Raw genomic sequence first — 21,065 nt, forward strand, 5'->3', positions numbered from 1 at the left:
TGAGAAAGCACATGCACATAAAACTGTATTTTAAAACACTGATTATGGTCTCTACTTAATTTCTATTTTCATATTTTTAAAGGTTTTATTTATTTATTCATGAAAGACACACAGAGAGAGGCAGAGATATAGGCAGTAGGAGAAGCAGGCTCCCCGCGGGGAGCCTGATGCAGGACTCAATCCCACGACCCTGGAATCATAACCTGAGCCAAAGGCAGATGCTCAACAGCGGAGTCACTCAGGTGCCCCCCTATTTTCATGTTTTAGAGCTTATATGTAGAAAATTGAAATCATATTTTTTTTAGTTTTGGGAATATTATGTTTCTTTTCTAGTTTAGACTGAGTACATTGACAATTGAAGGAAAAAATAGAAGGCATTTTTTTTTTTTTTACACGGCTTGACTAAATACAAAGTATATCAGCATAATTTTCCCTCCCCTTATTACACCAGCCTTGACTTCACCAGAAACTTCCTGCCTCCAAAATCACTAATTAAATATCATACTCTTTGATTGTAGCTTCCTATCCTTGGGACTCACTTTCTCAGGAATCTCCAGTGTAATAGCCGGGGCTTCATTCTCATTGATGCTTCAGATCCACTTACCTCCTCCTTCATTTTCCTCCTCATCCAACTTACAGTCTTCGGGAACCATCTCTTTGGTTGATATCAGCATTTCTCATTTCTATTCATGTCCCAACTGCCTAGAAAACTCCAACAATGGATGGGTCCAGTTAATCACCTTTCCATGACTGCGCCTACAGTAACTTGTATGCTGCTGAAGAAAACTCAGCCGTGGGCAGAGTGGTATTATCCTACAACAGCATAAATGCCAATACCAGTATCTTATATGGTGCCTCTGTGTGAAATAAAATGCCCCTTTCTCATACGTTTTACTTCTCTGTCAGGAAGCTAGGGTGATATCTTGGTTTTGTAAGAATAAGATGCTGTACTGCCCTCTGCCACTAACCTGGCATAACATATATACAAATCTATGCTTATGATGCGAACAGCACCCCTCTTAGGTATGGTAACACAGCTGTACATGTTGGCTCTGATGACTACCCTCAACTGGGCACTCAAGCCACTAAATATTTCTTTAGTCAAATATGTCATGTTTTGCCCTACCTTGTTAAACCTAACTCTTTTTCCCCCCTTTTTATTCTCAGGGGATATCTATTTCTGATAATTCAAGGAAATAACTGGAACCATCAAATGAGAATTCCCTAATTTTCCTACCATCAGATCCAATCTTCCCAACCATTTGTTCATTGCCTTTCCCTCTTCTTTCTTTCCACTTCCTATCAAAGACTACTCTCTTTGTGTGGGCTCTGTATTCCAATCCTTCTAGTCTTCTAGGTAAGGACCCACCAGTACCATGAAAGCCCTTTCTCTTCATTAACTTTGTACTTTATCTCCCTCTCATCTCCCATCTGCAGTCAAATCTACTTTAGTGCCTTCTATCTGGAAAAATCAGGCTCAGGTTTCTGCCCTTTATGTACACTCTACCTCCCACCCAAGCTTTTCAAAAGGAGATGTTCCCACATCCATATATTGTTTTCCTCATAACTCCTCATATTTTTCCACACATGCACACGTACCCAATAATTCTATAAAGTGGATTTGTCTGATGCTAAATCCAGGAACATCTTTTTTTTTTGTATTCATACCTTACATAACAGTGGGGGAAATTCAGAGTTGACAGATTCTTCCTTTGAAATACTTCCTTTTTTTTTGGTTGCCATGACACCAAATAATCTTGCTTTTTCTTTATTTCATTGGTTTCTTCCATACCTAACTCTTAAATGCTGAAATTCCAGTCCTTTTCTCTGTATTCCAAACCCTCTCCTAGGGGATCTCATCTTTTCTCATGCATTATCAGTCACAGATATAAACAAATCCTAAATGTGAAATATCTCACCTAGTCCTTTGTGGAGCCCCAAAATGAAATATACAGTCCCACTTGAGAGTATCTCATACTCAACTCCTACATAATGTACTCAAAGAATTAATTATTGTTCTTAGCTAAACCTGCCTTTCATCCTGTTTCCCATGGGTCTGTAAATGCTACCTCTCTCCACTATGCCAGATGCATAGGACCCAACCTTGACTCTTCTTCTTTTCCCATAGGCAAGCCTTCACCAACTTCTGTGCATGCTAACACCAAAACAGATCTCAAATGCCTCAACCTTCCTTCACACTGATTACTGCTACTCTTGTCCAAGCCACCTTAATGCTACATTAACATCTTCCCTCAACCCATGCTTGCCCTCCACTCCCTTCCTCACCCATATCTTAGTATACATTCAAAAACAGAACAGAGTAACCATTTAAAAACACAAATCTAGGATGCCTGGGTGGCTCAGCGGTTGAGCGGCTGCCTTTTGCTCAGGGCGTGATCCCAGATCACGTGATCTGGGATCATTGAGTCCCGCATTGGGCTCCCTGCATGGAGCCTGCTTCTCCCTCTGCCTATGTCTCTGCCTCTCTCTGTGTGTTTCTCATGAATAAATACAAAAAATCTTTTTAAAAAAATACGTAAAATCTTAAACACACACACACACAAATCTGATCATTTTACTTTTTTTTTTTTTTAATAGCTTCTCAGTGTTAAATTCCAAGACCCTTATCCATTCTACAAAGTCCTCCATGACCTGGCTTCTGACCTTCAATGATTATGCTCCCTCAACCTAGGTCTCTTTCTCACCCCCAAGATTTCACATACTGTTATTTCCACACAGAGCTGACCCTTATAACTTCTCGCTGTCACCACTGCATCCTCAAGCTCTAAGCTAAAATCAGTGACCTACACAGAGCTCTCCCTTTCCCGTGTGTGCCCGGGACCTTTTATTTCACAGATTAGGTCAAAATTTTGAGATATGTTTTCCTCCGTATGAAATATTTATTGCATGTCTATCTCCCTATTAGTTTCATGAAGGCAGAGATCATGGCTATTTTGCTCAGCACTATATCCCTGATGCTACGCACACAGTAGGAGCTCAAAACATTTGTTAAATGGATGAATGCTGGGATCCCTGGGTGGCGCAGCGGTTTGGCGCCTGCCTTTGGCCCAGGGTGGATCCTGGAGACCGGGGATCGAATCCCACGTCTGGCTCCCGGTGCATGGAGCCTGCTTCTCCCTCTGCCTGTGTCTCTGCCTCTCTCTCTGTGTGTGTGTGTGTGTGACTATCATAAATAAATAAAAATTTTAAAAAAATGGATGAATGCTAACACCTAATGGCACTTGTGAATTGAAATGCTGCTCTTCTTCCATTATTACAATGGATTGAATTACAATATCAATGGGAGCTTGTTAAGAATAAGGTAGCTAGCTTGTCCAATTTACATAAAATAGCACCTAGTAATGAAATGGTCAGATATCCGGGAAACGCCTTTTGGGGAATGCTACCTGTTGGTATCTACACACTTACATGTTTTCTTTAAAATGCTGTCTCCAATTAAATTATGTGCCCTCAAGGTTGCCTAACAACATGTATGCTCAATGGGAGGAAACTGACACATGCTTGGAGAATGAGTTACACCAAGTTGAGGATGGAAATTTCCAAAACACCAGAAACCGAGTACAGAGAAACTCCAGGATTGTTTTGGAACAATGAAGAAAATGCGGAAAACAGGCCAAATGCCATGGGATACAGAGATGCTGACTGGTGAGGAGAGCTGCTGGATTAAAATATCCACTACAAATGTAGCTCACCTACCACTTCCAACCGTGGTGTAATCATGTAAAGACAGGCAGGAAAAATGCTAGAAGCAGCTACGTTGTTGGTTCTGAGCATGCGTGTGTGTTCTCACACTCCTGTGTTTGCATGCCCTCACTCTCTCACGCTCTCTCTCTCTCTCTCTCTCACACACACACACACACACACACACACACACACACACACACCCTCAAAAACCTGGTAGTGCCTCTAGGTTTCCCATAGGAAAGGTAGTCACCATAATGCTGTTTTTTTCTTCTTCTCTTCTCCCCAATTAAGCAGAGCCTTAGAATCCAGAAGTAACTTCAAGCTTCTTTCATGCTATTTCCCAGGCAGAAAACCTGGCTGGTAAATGCAGTCTCACAAATGCAGTCTCTCGACTAAGTCATGCTCTGGCTGAAAGGGGCACTAGATCTGGAGCCAGGAAAGTGTGTCTGTGCCAGTTCTATCAGGCTCTCCACTGTGACCATGTGTAAATCAAACTCTGGGAGCCTCTACTTTCCTCTTTATGATCTCTCTCTCTTGGCACAGGAGCTAGACTTATAGAATGAAAGATAGAAAAAAAAAATGGAACACTAAGTATGACTAGTTATTATTAGAGATCATTCCCTCCTGTGGCTTAAGAATTTTAATTTGAATAGAAATACATTTAATTTAGAATAAAGTGGCAAGTTCACTCAATTTAGATGGGACTTCATGCATGTCCCCTCATGAAGTTCTGAAGGGACAGGAATCTAAGGAAATGCCATACATGGACCATAATACTCATCTGAATACCAAGTAACCAGATGTATTCTTTCTTATAGGTGTATGTCTTATCTCCCCAACTAAACTGTAAAATTGAGGAGGGGACTGTTTTATATCTCTGTTTTATTTTCCATACTATCCAATACAACACGCACCTTAAATAACTGGTCACTGAAGCCACTGAAGGAAGAACAAAGAATGGAAAGGCAGCCTAGAGTTTCTGTTGACAGCTAATTTATCTTTGAAGTGAGTGTTCTTTTTGCAAAGTAACTTTGCTCCTAAATCAAAGCAAAACAGTAAAAACAAAACAAAACCCTATAAATATTGCCATAGAGAAGGCAAACATCTAGGAATTTGTATCACCTTTTAAAATTTTGATTCTTTCCTTGATCAATATTCTCATTAATTTTCTAGCTACTTAGTACATCACAGAAAGGTCAGTCTGCTTCTCTGGGAACCTCTTTCTAGAAGACTCAGGGGAACCAGAACCTTGATCAGTGTTTTCAAGGAAAAACTCTGACTTTACAGAAGGCACAACATAAGATAGATGTGAAAAGGACAAGGCAGATCTTGCTTACTTAATTCACAGGAAGATGATAAGGAACAGCAAAGTGCTTTTAAAAACAAGAACTGGGACACCTGGGTGGCTCAGTGGTTGACCATCTGCCTTTGGCTCAGGGCATGGTCCCACGGTCCCAGGATCAAGTCCTACATTGGGCTCCCTGCATGGAGCCTGCTTCTCCCTCTGCCTCTGCCTCTGCCTCTGTCTCTACCTCCAATCTCTCTCTCTCTCTCTCTCTCTCATGAATAAATGAATAAAATCTTTAAAAAATGAAATAAAAACAAGAATTATTCTCTAAGTGACAAGGGATTCTCAATTAATGCACAAATAGGCACATAAAAATGCTTGTCAGAACAAATATAAAAGGAAAAAGGTTTCTGACTGAAGCAGAGAGAAAAAAAATAATAAAGATTACCTAAGGGAGTTACAAAGCATAGTCTCATTTAGGTTCCTCAAAAGGTATAATGGGCCTCTATCTAAAGGAAGCATGCACATTTCATTACTAAGGTAGAAACAACATAATCAGGTAAAGTTGATATATAGAGTACTTACTTCTTTGCATAAAGCAAAAGGCTTTCTAGACCTCTTCCCCAGATGCAACTGTCACGTGGACAGATACACACTCACATCTGAAGAGGACACAACAAGATCATCCACTGGTTCTTGCATCTAAAACATCCAAATGAGTCTACCTCTTACTGCTTTAAAATCTATAGAAAAGGGAGGATGTTTTCTGCTCCCTCAGGACTCTTCCCACATTAATGGTTATTCCTTTAGGATCTCTACTGCCAAGTAGTGCTGCAACCTGGCCTGATTATAGAACTTCCAGTTAAACTGGAGTGTGGGCCAAAACTGGATGGACAATGTGGACAAGGTCACAGGGAATGTGAAAAGTAGAGAGATTAACAGATAAGCACAGTAGATTTTTGAGCAGAGATGGCGATGTGACGAGACTGCCAAGACCTTTAGAGAAGGTATTATTTAGTATGAGTCTGTGTATGTAGTCGGAGGTGCAGGGAGAGGAATACAAAAGGGGCAAGAAAGCAGGGGGAGGCCTATCTGTTAGGATGCCTTTGATTAAAGCCCCAGGTAATGAAAATCTAAGACAGGTATGGCTGCATGAGACACAAGAGGAAGGGACCCAAGGCAAGGGCATTCTGAAGGAAGACTCAATGGGCTATATATGATGGCTGACTAGATAAAGGGGATGAAGGTAAGGAATGTGTCAGGTTTTGAGCCTGGAGTCTAGGAGACTGGTAGGGCCATCAACAAGGCCAGGTAAGTTGTAAAAATAAAAGGCTCATCTGAGGAGGAGACTGGACATGGGGAGAGGGCAATGTCATGTCAAGTGAACTATGAACTGTAAAGATACCTTAGTGTTTCCTATGGGGTCCCATTATCTTAAGAGAGAAATCAGGCATAATGGATGAGATCCAGTGATCAATACCGAGAACATGAAGTTGCACCTGTGACAGTTTATTAGGTCACTTACGGAATGTGAGGATAGTGAAAGAGGATCTAATGAAGATTGAGGGATGGTCTGCTAGTCAGCTTGAGAAAGAAGAGGTACCTTCTAGTGAAATGAAAAAAAGACAGGAAATTTTCCAGAAGAAGCAGAATAGTGAATAGTTGAGAAATCATTTCCTCTCTGTTCTCAGGAATTTGGCTATAGCTCACTGCACTGTTGTGTTATCAGGTATGTGTCTGCCTCTCTTCCAGCATGGAGAGAAAAGACAAAATGTAGTCTGGCTCACTACTTGCATGGGAGTTTGCAAGGGGATTGCTTCTCAAGCCTCAAGCTCCAAACAGGATCAGCTGCATCCAAGTAAAGCAGTGCAACTGATGAGGGAGGGTGGAATTTAGCTCCCCAGGGTCTCCCTGGGCTCTTGGGGTGTGAAGAAGAAATCCAGGTGTCACATGACCTGTGGAAGGGAGGGGAGGGTGGCTATGGGTGCAGGCTGGTGAGCTTGCCAAGGAGAGCCCCACTTAGAGGCCAAATTGGGAGTCTAAGGTAGTCTGAGTTGCCAGTAGGGTGATTCATCAAGGGAAGGTGGCTGAAGCTCCTAGAACATTGCCAGAGCTGAGAAAGAGATCAGGGCTTATCCTAGCCACAGGCTTCAGGGACATATGCAAGCACAGGCTGGCCATATTGCAGCAAAAGACAAGAGAGGAGCCAGGGGATTAAGGGTGGCTTAAAGAACACCATATTCCCTGCCCACCTCCAGGGTATAGTCAGCCCAACGAGCTCCGGGGGAGAAGTAGGGTGGAATTCTGAAAGAGCATCCCAAAGAGACTACTTAAACTGTGCCAGTAGGAAGACATATTCTGAATAGATTCAGCATTTAAATGGAAGCAAGGGACAATATTTAACGTCCTTTAATTAACAAATCTAGAAGTCCCCATCATGCATGCTCATAAAGCAAATACTTCCAGTCTAGAAAATAAGGAGATGTGTATGTAGAGATAAATTCATGACCCCTTTCCACCTGGCCCAGTCACATTCTGTGTGTCAATGAGTAAGTTATTTAACCTCTTCAAGCTTCAAAATTCCCATCTGTCAAGTGGGGATCATGATATCTATCCTTCGACGAATTTTAAAGAGCCTATTTATAAAAAATGCTGGCACGTGATAAATCTTTAATAAGGTATTTGCTAATTTTATTGTTTCTACTATTGCGTTGAACTTCAGAGTTTCAATTGTCTTATTCAAGAATGGCTGAACGTTTGTCAAGAAATGCCAAAGTACTATATTCCTGACATTCCTCATTTATGACTTCACAGCCTCTCATGCATCCATCCCTGCAAGAACAGAAATGTCATCTGCAACAAATGAGAAGTACTGCTTTCATACCATCCGTGACTCTTTCTCAACATCGTAGTACTCACTACAGAAAGTACCTCAAAGCCAGGACATTATTTCTTATGAATAACATTAGCTGTAACAAGCTACAGAGCACAATGACAGTAGTGTTACAGGATCTGGTGGTGAAACCTTCTCTGTTTTAGGCTGATCTAGTCCTAAGCAGATGGACCAGTGACAAGCAGTAGACAAACCACATAAACCAGGAAGGATGCAGAGGAGGAGGATTTCTTTGTGAAGCTGCAGTCATTTTTTAACATGCGTATCAGGACACTAACAGTACCAGACTGCTCCTGAAAAATTCCCCGTGTTTAACGTGTATAAATTAATTCTCAGAATTGTTTGCTGTGTTCCCACAAAGCAGCAGGATCTTGAGTAATCAACTCTAGATATTAATGAATCTGACACTCCATTCTAGCTTTTTCAAGTTTTCTGAGTCAGCCTGGAGAACACTAAGGAGGGTTTTGTGGAAATAGAAGAAAAAATTTAATTAGCAAGATTAATACTGATTACAGATGAGCAAACTAAGTATACTTGTCTATGGTATACAAATCTCCAGGCTCTAGGGTTTAAGAAAACATAGATGGTGAGTACCAAAAAGTACAATGATGCTTAATACAGTAGGATCTCTGGGGGGAATCAAGTGGTTTCACTTAACTGACTTTTCCATAGAATTCAAGTGTACTCTGTTTTTTAAAACTTTATTCTAAAAAATCTTAAAAATAAGAAATCTCTGTTCATTAAACACTTGTCATTTTGAATGTCTATCTTTTTGGAGAAAAATCACCTTTTTTTTTTTGATAGATCAGTTATCATTGTGGACATCAGCTATCCCACAGTGGTGCTCTGGGAAAATACGTCTCAAGATATGGTCAAGGGGTGGGCAGCCCAGGTGGCTCAGTGGTTTAGCACCACTTTCAGTCCAGGGCGTGATCCTGGAAACCCAGGATTGAGTCCCACGTCAGGCTTCCTGCATGGAGCCTGCTTCTCCCTCTGCCTGTGTCTCTGCCTCTCTCTCTCTCTGTGTCTCTCATAAGTAAATAAATAAAATCTTAAAAAAAAAAAGATATGGTCAAGGGATTCCCCAGCAAGAGAATCACCTTGGGAAGTCTCTGAAAATAAGATCCCTGGGCCACACTCCAGGCCTCCTGAATCAGGATCCTTAGGTGGACTCCAAGATTCTCCATGTCCAACTCACTTCTTGGAGAATACTTATACTAAACACGGGCCATAGAGGCCCTAACTTAGGGTTAGTTGTATATGTGGAAACATCACAGAGGCCTGTTATCTATATGTGCCTGTTTGCTATAGGGCCTCTTCCTTTCTTCTTAGGAGTCAAAGTCTTTCCATAGTGTACTGGCTTTACACCTATATGGCAATATACACAAGATCCTTGGACAGAGTGCTGGTCTTTGTGATGTCTACTTTCCATCCATAAGCCTTATACCATTTGTTCATTATGTCTGAACTTCTTAGCTTGAAGTATACTGCTACGGTATTCAGGTACCTGACCCCAAGGAACCCATGCTGAACACCACAGCAATTTCATCTCAAAAGGGCACTCAGAGGGATGCCTGGGTGGCTCAGCAGTTGGGCACCTGCCTTCGGCCCAGGGTGTGATCCTGGAGTCCTGGGATCGAGTCCCACATCGGGCTCCCTGCATGGAGTCTGCTTCTCCCTCTGCCTATGACTCTGCCTCTCTCTCTCTCTCTCTGTGTGTCTCTCATGAACAAATAAATAAAATCTTTAAAAAAAAAAGTGCACTCAGCAAGGTAGAAGAGAAGTGCTAACTGCCAAATGCAGAAATGTGACTAAATATTCAGATTGATAGTTGGCCTAGTGAGAAGGATAAAAAATCCAAATACTCTTTAATAGTACTAGTAAAATGAGCCTTTGGGGTGAGAGAAAAGAACAGAGGATGCAACATGTTCTGGAAGATGTGGCTGCTGCTTTAATGTGAAGCTGGGTCTCTATCACTACAAAAACATTTCCTCCCACAACGACTCCACTATACACAGGGATTCATTTATTGGATTCGGAAAAACTCGAGGCAGAAATGGTAGGAGGAGCTTGATTTGGGATTCAGAGGACTTGGGTTCAAATCCTGGTTCATATATGCAGCCTTGGGCAAGTCAGTTAGACTCTGCTTGTTTAGTCTTAGCTGTGAAAAAGGACAAAAAATTCATGCCCTTGCCAAACTGCTGTATAGCTTTAGTGAAGTAATGAATATGAAACAGCTTTTTAAACTGAAGAGCATTTTACAAATATTTAATCAGAAATATTCTGCATTGTGTACATATTTAAGTAGCTGCTACATCTATCTATATGGCAGGATGCTAAGAAAAACCCCCGGCTGGGAAAAAATTCAAATATGTTAATTATTTCATATAAATAAACCGATCATATTGTTCAGTGCAGAACTTAAATATCTGCTGTGCTTTTGTACTATAAAAAAGATATCTTTAAAATGAGCAGTATTTTGACTTTTGCACAACTCATGCCTAACATTCTCTTAAAAATATGTTGTTCTCAGTTAATCAAAGGATAGGTGAAAATGTTGATCAAATCTTCATTTTATTTTCAAAACCCTCTATCCTAACATCAATTTCCTAATGTCTACTTTACTTACATGATTTATTAGTTGAAATTGCTGAATGGTGGGAAAAGTGGGAATATGCCAGGGAGAGAAGGAGCAAGTAAGTAGGTCAATACTGAAAACAAGAGGTTTGCCCCAAACCTAATACACTATGGATAGGAAAGAGGGAGGCTAACTTTGGAAACCATTGTCTGGTTCACATCACTACTTTTAGCTGTTGCTTTTTAAAGTGGAAAGATGTGCAAAAATTTAAAAAAAAGAGAGAAAAAAGAAAAAAAAAAAAAGGCCAAGCTAGTTCTTTCAGCAGAGAATTAAAATTAAAAGCAGACGGAGGCCCGGATAATAAGTACCAATAAAAGCTTTAGCTGACATAGCTTCAATTTACAAATCATTGGCTTTTCCTGGCAGGGCTTGGGGAAGGCGGGTGAGGAAGCATCGCCTACACTGTCTGGATGAGGAAGACAGGGAAATCTTTAAAATTAAAGATTGCTTTCAACTTTTTAAAACACTGATTTATGGTGACCATGATAAAATCTCGGTGAAACCTGAGTACACTGCAGTCTCTGGAAGCCCTGGTAGCTGCAAAGTCTTTATGCCTTCCCAGTCATATCTGATTTTGACATGTATACTTTGTTAGTAGGAGCCTAACCCATAATGTGTGCACAAAAAATGACATGTGGTTTAGAATCTGCATGTATTTCAATTCCTTTTTAGACAGAGCATCAGGAGGCCCCTATAAGAGTATTAAAAATAAACTAGTAATAAATAAATACTAGGAAGCCAAATGGGATAGAGATTGATTTGTGACAACTGATATTAATTCTCCAGAAATTTTAATGACAAAATCAGTGCTCACAGGCACATAATTATGCTTGGTTTCATCTGTAAAACCTGGAAGGCTACCAATAAAAGGAACTGATGAAATTGCTAGATTTAGAGAAGAGAGTTGAGAGAGATATTGTAGTGTTGGCAAGATGTTGTCTGAGTATATTAATTAGTATGCGTGAGAATTAGATGTGGATAGTGAACACAGAACACATCACTCAAGGTAGCAGAAAACCTCCAAATGAAGAAACCAACTACTAGCCTATACGATGCTACAACCCAACTCCAAGGACCTAATGTAGTGTCCAAAATGTAGAGGCTGTTCCCTCCAAAATAGCTGCCCTCTCCCCCCTTGATTCTTTTTTGGGAAAGGATTTTCTCTGCATTCTCACTGGTGCATATCAAAGAACTCATTCCTTCTAGGATGCCATTGAGAAGAGATGGGAAAAGTTACGTTTACTTTCTCACCTTTTCCCCAAACCCTTCGGGATAAGCATAACTCAGCTCTCATTCCAGTTCTCTTAGAACAGTGAAGGCTTTCAAAAGAAACATTATCTTCTTTCTTGATTTTGGTGGGTTTCCCTCAGGCATTTGCCTTTGATTCTTCTTTTCTTCAGTGACTTAACCACCTCACATGGCTCCCTCCCTGAGGATGGCTCTTGAAAATGACTTCATCCTCCAAACCCTTCATCCAGCTGCTCATGTGACATCACCTTTGGAACCTGGCTTCTCCTCTGTTTTTGTCAGTTTAGAGACTTCTATCCATATTCTTTCCTTCTACCAAATCTTATCTATTCTCACTCTAATATCATTAATTTTATATATGTAATTTGAAGGATAACAAATGCATATAGCACAGACTTTAAAAACATTAAAAAGGCATATGGCACAACTTCTACCTCATTCTCATCCCTCTTCTCTCATCCCCCAATCTAGTCCCCTGCCACAGATCACAATTGCCAGGTTCTTGTATATCTTTTATTCCCCTAATTTAAGACAAAAAAAAAAATTGAAAGGGAACAAGACCCTAAATGTAATAAATTTTACTCTGCTAGCTTCTTTTCAGCTTCCCTATTTGAGAAATTTCTGTATTTATTTCCCATGCATTAATCTATGGGCTTTTCATAAGGTTCTTCTTCCCTTAATGTGGGTTATTTTCCAAGTCTCTTTGCCTGGACTTCTCTCAGAACATGAACTAATACCCATGAACTATGTTTCCTTATAAGAATGCAGAGTTGTACCTCTCAAAGAGGGGAGGAGGGGGGAAAGACTATTTAAAAGAACAAAGCAGAAAAAAATCCATCCCTCAATTTGTTTATGTAATTAATCTATCTTGAGATGTATCCCTTATTCTGATGTCAGCAGTCACCAGAAGAACCACAGTAAGGAATCAGCATCTAAATGACAATGGTTGTCTCAGGATCACAGCTGGGGAGTGAATTTAAATAGATGGATGGACAGATAGATGGGTAGTTGGATAGAAAAAGCCAATCAACTGTGAAGTGTTACCAAGCCTTAAAATCATATTTCATTTGATGGGAACAACAGAAGCCTGATTAATGCATGTGGGAATTTCATGTCAATGTTATACCAATGGCCTTTCAAGGGCCTGCTTCTTCTTAGGACTCCCTGAGTCCATGTGAAATTGGCCAGTGTCAGATTTTAGGACTCCTATATATGAATTTCATTTATCTTGGGTAAGGATTAAGTGTGGGATAATTGTTGAATATGAAACAATTTTTCCCCTTGGGCTAGTTCTACTGTATCTGGAATTATCCTGAAAATTTTATGCTAAAAGAGTAATAAGCACATACACTTTAAAGCTGCTTTCTGTTCAAGGTTTTCCATTCACTGAAAACTCACTAAAGGAGGCAAAGTGAAGCCACTGTGAGAGAAGTGAGTTGAAACTGGTGGAGAAACTGCAAGCTTTAGTGAACAGAGCCACCACATACCAGGTCATATGCTGGATAATATGTGGGCCTCTATGGTTAATCCCTCTGAGATTATTATTATGTCAGTTTTCTGAAGATCAAGTAATCATCAAATGTCTTCTCTTTGTTTTAAATCTCAGAATTGTGAATGGAAATACCAATTTTCTATTAACTCATTCTTTTGGTAGTTCAAATACTAAAGTATAGATGGACTTAAGACTTGGATGCAAGAAAATTTTTAAGTTTTACTGAGAGACAGGAGAACCTGTGAAACCACTAACAGTCTGACTCCATCACGTAGCCAATACTATTTGGATAAATTTTGTTAGAAACACTTTGTTGGGGGTTCTCAAAAAAGAACCCAGTAATTTTAGAAGTACTACTCAAAACCTTTCAATATCCCTTGATGACAGACTAATATAGAACACAAGTTTTTTCCAAAGCAATTGTGATTTAGAGCCTTCTTTCTGAAATACTAATTCTCCATAGCCAATTAAAAAATCTAGTCTAAGGTAAAAATGACAACTCAGACAACCATCAAATCATTATTTTTTTCTGTCACTGAAAAGTGGTTGTAAAGGATGTATCTGAAGAAAATTATTTTTAAGTCTAATAAAAGTACCTTATAGTACTTTACAGCTCTTGGCATTCAGGAAATAGTATATATATTGCCTGTTTGAAATTAAATAAAATCACACTATTTTGTGTATCTAAGTAAACCACCATTTTGTAAAATAAGAATAATAGCACAGTGGGATGGATCCCCTAAAGCATAAACATTCAAAACCAGAGTGCTTAGCTAACCCATGAGGGCACAACTGTCTTCTTTTATACTAAATTCTTGAAGATGGTAAGAATTGCAACCAATTTGCCAAGAGAGAATAAAAGAACTAGTTGGGAAAGATGATATTTGAGCTGTTAACCAAAAGGAAGAGGGTAATCTAGAGGGATAGATAGATATGGCAGACTTGGAGACGGAAACTAGAGAGACAGTAACTGGTATATCATACTACTTGAATACAGTGATTTTCCATTTAAGCATAATCTAAAATGACACCTTCTTTAGGAGCTACCAAAAGGAGACAGAGGCAGATGGAACAGTCTGCGGTTGGGCTGAGGGGAAGGGAGGGAAAGTGTCATGGGCACCAGCCACTCCTCTGACCCTGTAGCCAAAAGCACAACATGATGAAACATGGAAATAATGAATCCATCCAAGACATTCTAGCTGCTAACACACGGAGAAGCCCTTGTTATAAAATGGGCTCATTATATGGCAGCATTTTGATCTGGAACCTGATGGTTCTACTCAGTAAAATCTTATGTTTTGTATAGTATCATCCATGAAATTCTAGAAACCAGGTTTGCATATGCCATCCAATACATGTAAGTCTTCGGAAGAAAAGCCAGACACTTTGGCAAAAGGAAAACTATCTTGGACGGGATCAGTTCACACTTCGATAACACACTTTTGTCCAGAGTCTACTCTGAAACTTGAGAGTTAAGTAAGCTTTTCCCTCAAACAACTGGAGAAATGCCATATGCAAAGATTTGATACCTCTCTCTCAAGAGAGTAGTAGTCCTCTCCACTCCTCCATGAAAAAATCTATTTTAAACCAAAACATTTGCTTTTATGGTTATTATACATGTTTTTTTTTTAAAAAAACATGGCAATATTTACTATTCTAACAGAAATTAGAATATAAATTATGAATTAGTATGTGTACACAATATCTTCTAGGATGATAAAATCAAATGACTCCTTCCTTGCATGGCCTAAGTCTTGTTTTTATTCAATAGCAGGACTGAATTTCACTCAATCATATAAACATTTATAAGATGCATATTATGTTTGTTTATTATGTATTTGGGGCCCAAAGGAGAGTTTTTTTTAAAAGGTTTTATTTATTTATTCATGAGAGAAACAGGGAGAGAGGCAGAGACACAGGCAGAGGGAGAAGCAGGCTCCCTACAGGGAGCCTGATGCAGGACTCAATCCCAGGACCCCAGGATCACGACTTGAGCCAAGGACAGATGCTCAACCACTGAGCCACCCAGGTGCCCCTCAAAGGAGAGTCTTGAAGAGTTATTTACACTCATGTTCATAAGCAGCACTATTTACACTATCCAAGTGATGGAAGTAACCTAAATGTGTCTGTTGAGGAATGAACAGATAGATAAAATGTGTTGGTATAAGCACACAATGAAAAATTATTCCTTAAAATTATTATTATTCTTGAAAAGGAAAGAATCTTGCCAGATGCTACAACGTGGATAAATCTTGAAGACATTATGCTAAGTGAAATAAGGTAGTCACAAAAACACAAATACTACATGACTCCACTTATATGAGGTATGTAAAGTAGTCAAATTCATAAAAACAGAAAGAATGATAGCTGGAGGAGAGAGAAATGAGGAGTGGCTGTTTAATGGGTATAGAATTTCGGTTTGCAAGATGAAAAAGTTCTGGGGATCTGTTGTACAACAATGTGAATATACTTAATACTACTGAACTGGACACTTTAATAATGGCTAAGATGGTAAATTTTACGTTATATGTTTTTATCATAATTAAACATTTTTACATTCTTAAAACTTCTTAACTTCAGCATGCACTAGAGGTGCCTGGAAATCAGAGGCCAGCAAACTCTTTTCTGTAAAGGGGCAGAAAGTAAATATTTTGGCTTTGCAGACCACAGTCTCTGTTGCAACTACACAACTCCCCGTCTCTTGCAACTACACAACTCCCCATGGTATCATGAAAGCAGCCATAGATAATACATAAGTGAATGCGCATGTCATGTTACAATAGAAACTTCACTTACAAAAACAGGTGGCTGACCCATGGGCCACAAGTTTCTGACCATTGCAAAAGTATTATCTAAATAAAAGTTAATCATAATAATTTTATAAAAACTCAATTATGAGTTTTAGTGAAATATTGAGTGAAATCTTCTTTTCCAGAGTCTGAGATTAGAGCAACAGCAATAAGATCAAGCACTCAAAAAGACCAGCACTTACCCATAGGAGGAGGAAAACACTACCTTGACAAAGGGCAGGTTAGTTCTCTACCAGTGTCTGTACTTCTCTACAGATGAGTGTAACAATTCCAGAGCTTAACAATTTAGAGAAAGAATATTGAAGATGTTACAACTGAAAGACAGCTTAGCGGTCAACTAGTACCTATTTCTCCTTTAGTGAATGAGAAAATTGTAATAGGCTCACTAGACGTATCCAAGCTGTCACAGCTGGTGTAGGCAAGGCTGGGGACAGAGAGAAGAGCTATCCCAACTCTGAGGTCATGATCCTTCCTATTTCCACTCAGGAGCAGTAGCCAGCCAGCCACCAGGTCTGCAAGTTATCTGTTTCATGCCTGCTATTCCAAATGCTCTTGACTTAACACTGAAACACTATTTTTTTGCCATTCACTGAGTTCAGGGGGGGGAAATCAATAAAGATACAAAGAGCCCCAAAGGTCTCATCTCATGAAATTCAAAAATGAAAGCAAGGGTATAATTATCTGTTTCCTTCCCACTTGTGCCATATGAAAATGACATTTTCCTATGGCATTTAGGTAGTATAAAGAAAGAACCACCCAAGGCTAGGGTTTAGCAACTTGATTTGATCTTCTTGGGGACCACAAAAAATAGGCATCCTAGTTAAACGACCAAAACAAATAACAAGCACACACCAAAAACCAACAAACCAAGACAGAGGGTTAGGAAACAGGTTCCAGAGTGTGTTAGCTTTGCCAAAGGAACTTTCACCTCATCAAAGAACTCAAATCAGGGCATAGGAATTTAGCCTATAAGAGAAAAAAGATAGTGGGTCAAACACCCTCCCCCTTTTATGTATGAATTAAAGCAAAGCCCTGGAGTCAAGGCACTGCTGAAGCAGGCTCTTTGGGTTGGTCTCCTGTATGGACCCAAACCTGAAATTCTCCACGCTCACTCAACACAGCTCACTGAGGAGTCTCAGCCCTGCCCTTGGCACTGAACTGAAGCGGAATGCCCATGTAAGCCAGAAAGCTAGATGGCCCAAGCAAAGAGGAAAGGCTTTTAACATAGAATGAGGAGAGGAGATGGCTGAGTGGTGATATTCCTGTATTACTTGGCATCTCCAGATCCCCTGAGACCTGCCCTCAATTGCTAAAAGAGCCCGACCTCTGACAAAGACCAATGATTTCAGCAGTAATTAATGATACTGTCAAATTAATTAGCCCAAGTCTTTGTCTACAGGAAAAAAAAAAAGCCTCTAATGTCAATACTGCTGTTTACTAGTCCTTGACCAAGCTCTATAGACCCAAACCTTCAGTCGGACAACAGGAACACCACTGGCTGATGACCCCCAAAAGGCCCCACATTAAGCCACAACTATTTATTAACAAACCTTCTCACAGTAGCATATCCTTTGATAACAGGACCCTTAGTGTATTAACAGCTCTCCAAAATCTAACACTATTTTAAATAGACACAAGCCCAAGAACACCAGTATGTATCATTCACATTTTCTACATACCTTTTAGATACCCTTTTGAATTATGGTGATGAAACCCTAGACAAATGCTGTAGGATTTGATTAAGCCATTTAATAAATGGCCCTCATTAAAACACTGGTTCCCTTGTCCTTGTCTATAAGGACTACAACTCATAACAAATGCCCACGTATACATTTCCATATTATCTCTTTAGAGGATTCAGAACTATTTTCTTACACCTAACACAGCTTTTATTCCATTTAGAATAATTACCCTCCATCCCATTTCTGACTTTCAAGAAAAACAAGACATTTAATTGACCACAGGAGGACTCTCTCAAGGGCATCAGGCTGCAAAAGCTCTTCTGTGAGCTCACAACTAAAGCTGATGTAATCTGCTACAAGAAGCTGACTTCTATTTTTAAATCATACCCTTTTACTCTGCCTTCAAAGGGCACATATATCACATGTTGTAACTGCTCATAAAATACTTCATGGTGTAGTCTCCCGTCCATTTCCCTCCTGGGGTGAATCACACTGTCAGGAGGGGGCTTCCAACTGCTCATAGCCATCCAGCTCTGCACATTTAAATTCATCCACCATTTCCTATTATTTGGTCTTTAAGAGAATGGCTACATATGGCCACACTCTCCAGGTGTCTTGTTTATCACGGTAATTTTGACAAGGAACAGATGACTAGCAGGGTCCTTCTTGATCAAGCTGGGATCAAGCTTTTCCACCTCTTTGTATTTCCATCCCCAAATATAAGGCACTTAATAAATGCTTATTAGTGTTGCTGCTGAGAGATCTGTCATCGGGTCCATGGGCTTCAAAGGGTGCCAGAATGAAAACAGATTATTTGCTTTGTTTAATTTTAAGTTTTTCATTCATCATTTTGGTCATGTGCGCTGTGTGTTATTTAAAAAGTTTTTAGCACTTTGAAAACTTTATGAGAAAAGCAATGGTTAGAAGGGAACGTACATTTGATCTTGCTATTTATTTATACTTATTCTGCTCATTTCTAAGAATGATGGAGAGCTCTGTAATTAAAGTGGTGCCATTCCGAAGTGTGGGAGAGGCCAGAACATACACTTCCCTGGTCTGCTTGCCTCTCCGTTGCGGGGCACCCATGTCTCCACGTCTTCCCAGCAGCTCGGGTCCTCCCCATCCCTTCTCTACCTTACATTCTGGGTGAGCTAGCGAAAACACAAAGGTGATCATGCTCACTTCCCTCCTCAACACCCTCCTATTCCCTTACTTTCGCCTTCAGGAGACGTCCCTTCTAGCCTGGCCCTGCTTACCTTTCCAGTTGTCATAGAACAGGCACTGCCATTCCCACACCTGCTCTGCCTTCTGTGCTCTGGTTATAAAATACTTACAACTCTTTCCAGGTGCCCTGTGTTTTCATCTAAAGGCCACCGTTTAAGGTTTTCCCTCAGCCTGGAGCTGCTCAGCTGTCCTTATCCCCTCCATCCAGCTCCTTCCCTGTCTTGTTTAGATGTGACTTCCTCAGGGAGCCCCTCCTAGGTGTTCCTGTGATACCATGTGTCACCTCAGACAACAGTTCATCATACTGCATCAAGTTTACTTGCTCAGTCCCCAAGTGACTACAAGTGACAGGAGGGCATTGATCATGTCCGCTTATTCACTACTATATCCTTTTGCATGTGGCCTAGCACACAGTGCATCATTTTTGGAAGGATGAATGAATGCATACTTAAGACTGCAACCAGGGGGATCACATCTGTGAGATGATTTAGAATTCTGTCTCCTCGAAAGTGTGAACTCAATTGAATTTATAGCAAAATACTACTTTAGTTCAGGATTCATCAGTTGAAACATGAAGGTGGCAGCTGGCTCTGCAGAGACTGAAATTCTCCCTCCCACAGTGACTCCTAAGGAGCCAACCACAGTCGGACCCTTCCCCCAGAGAACGCAAAATGCGTTTTGATAACATGTTTCTGAGAGATAAATGGAGACTGTTTAAAATGGAATCTCGCTAGGACAAAAACACTAAAGCTTGCTCACAGCTAAATTTCATGTTATAAGCTCTAAGCAAGCAGCAAACTCCACAACTCAAATTCATTCCAAAGAAAGCAGCGAGTCATAAATTAATAATGCTACTTTTTACCTGCAAAACCATATGTCAATTCCCAAACATCACAAGGTGAGTTTGGTGTGGTCAGAATGTCCTGTTGATTTGAGAAACAATGAGTCTGGAACTTCAAACTCAATGGATGGAATCTGACCAAGCTACAACATGAATGCTAATTTGGGGCCAGGTGCTAGTCTGGCCCAGGAGTATAACAGTTAAGAGATGAATCTGGTCCCTGTCCTCAAGGGCAGTCCAGCCTAATTAAATATACACTTGAATACAGACTCCTTAAAAAAAAAATTCTTTCCCTAAATTCAAAGTACACCATGTTCAACTATTAAATTAAATCCAGCACACATGGGATTGTAGAGTAGGCATCTACTTCTACATGGCAAAGGATTCTTTTAAACCATATTTTCCAAAATCAACAGATTGATGACACTAAAGAGTGGGTAACGTTTCAACATTCAAACCAAATGACGAAGTGCTTGGTTTTTATTTCATCGTTACACAGCTAGTAACCACCTTCCAAAATAAAACCAAATAAACACAATTCCACGTGAAATTCTCCTGCCTTCTAGAATAGTATTTTTACATTTAAAAGAAAAGATTTCTATATTCATTTGAGAGAGAGAGAGAGAGAGAATAAGTGGGGGGGGACTGCAGAAGGAGAGAATCTTCAAGTAGACTCCCCGCTGAGTGTGGAACCCTATACAACATGGGGCTAATCTCATTACTGTGCCACTCAGGTGCTCCATATTTGTATTTTTATTACATGGTACATAGAAGGTGCTCAATAAATGTTTGTTGAACGAATAAATCATAGAACAAGTATTACTATGAAAATGTCAATTTTAGGTATGTTCTTCAACTTCCCTTTTTTTCTCTTAAGAAAAAAAATCAGCATATTTTCTAGGATTCTGACTTCATTTCCTTGTTTGACCTTAGGCTAGTTACTTAACATAGGTATCATTTTCTTCATCTATAAAGTTAAATCTGTCTTAATTATTGTGAGATGTAAAGAGGCAGTAGATATAAAATGATTGGCACCAAGGTTTCATTTTGTGTTAACTTCTCTACTCCATCCTCCTCTAACCCTGAAATAAAGTGTCAAAGACACATCAAATTACTGGCCTGATAAGAAAGTCAGGAAATTTCTAAGGTAGCCAGGGCCTTGATTTTCTCTTTTATAGAATGAATGAGCTTTACTTTTCAGTTCAGATTTTCCATGAATTCAGAAATCTGCCTTGCCAAGAGGT

At 39.9% G+C, this 21,065-nt stretch overlaps 1 protein-coding gene across 25 annotated transcripts in view; it reads right to left on the minus strand.

The window, feature by feature from the left end:
* ICA1 (islet cell autoantigen 1) overlaps nt 1-21,065 on the minus strand; it is a 141,663-nt gene that overhangs the window by 81,484 nt on the left and 39,114 nt on the right. The window contains exon 7 of one of the 25 annotated variants that reach the window (XR_005369457.1): nt 605-710. The exons of 23 other annotated variants lie outside the window; for them this stretch is intronic. The gene's annotated coding sequence lies outside the window, so the exon portion shown is untranslated. The remainder of the gene's footprint in view (nt 1-604; nt 711-21,065) is intronic. One more of the 25 variants, XR_005369458.1, reaches the window with a different exon arrangement.

This window comes from Canis lupus, chromosome 14 (genome assembly GCF_011100685.1).
Source record: "Canis lupus familiaris isolate Mischka breed German Shepherd chromosome 14, alternate assembly UU_Cfam_GSD_1.0, whole genome shotgun sequence".
NCBI lineage: Eukaryota > Metazoa > Chordata > Mammalia > Carnivora > Canidae > Canis > Canis lupus.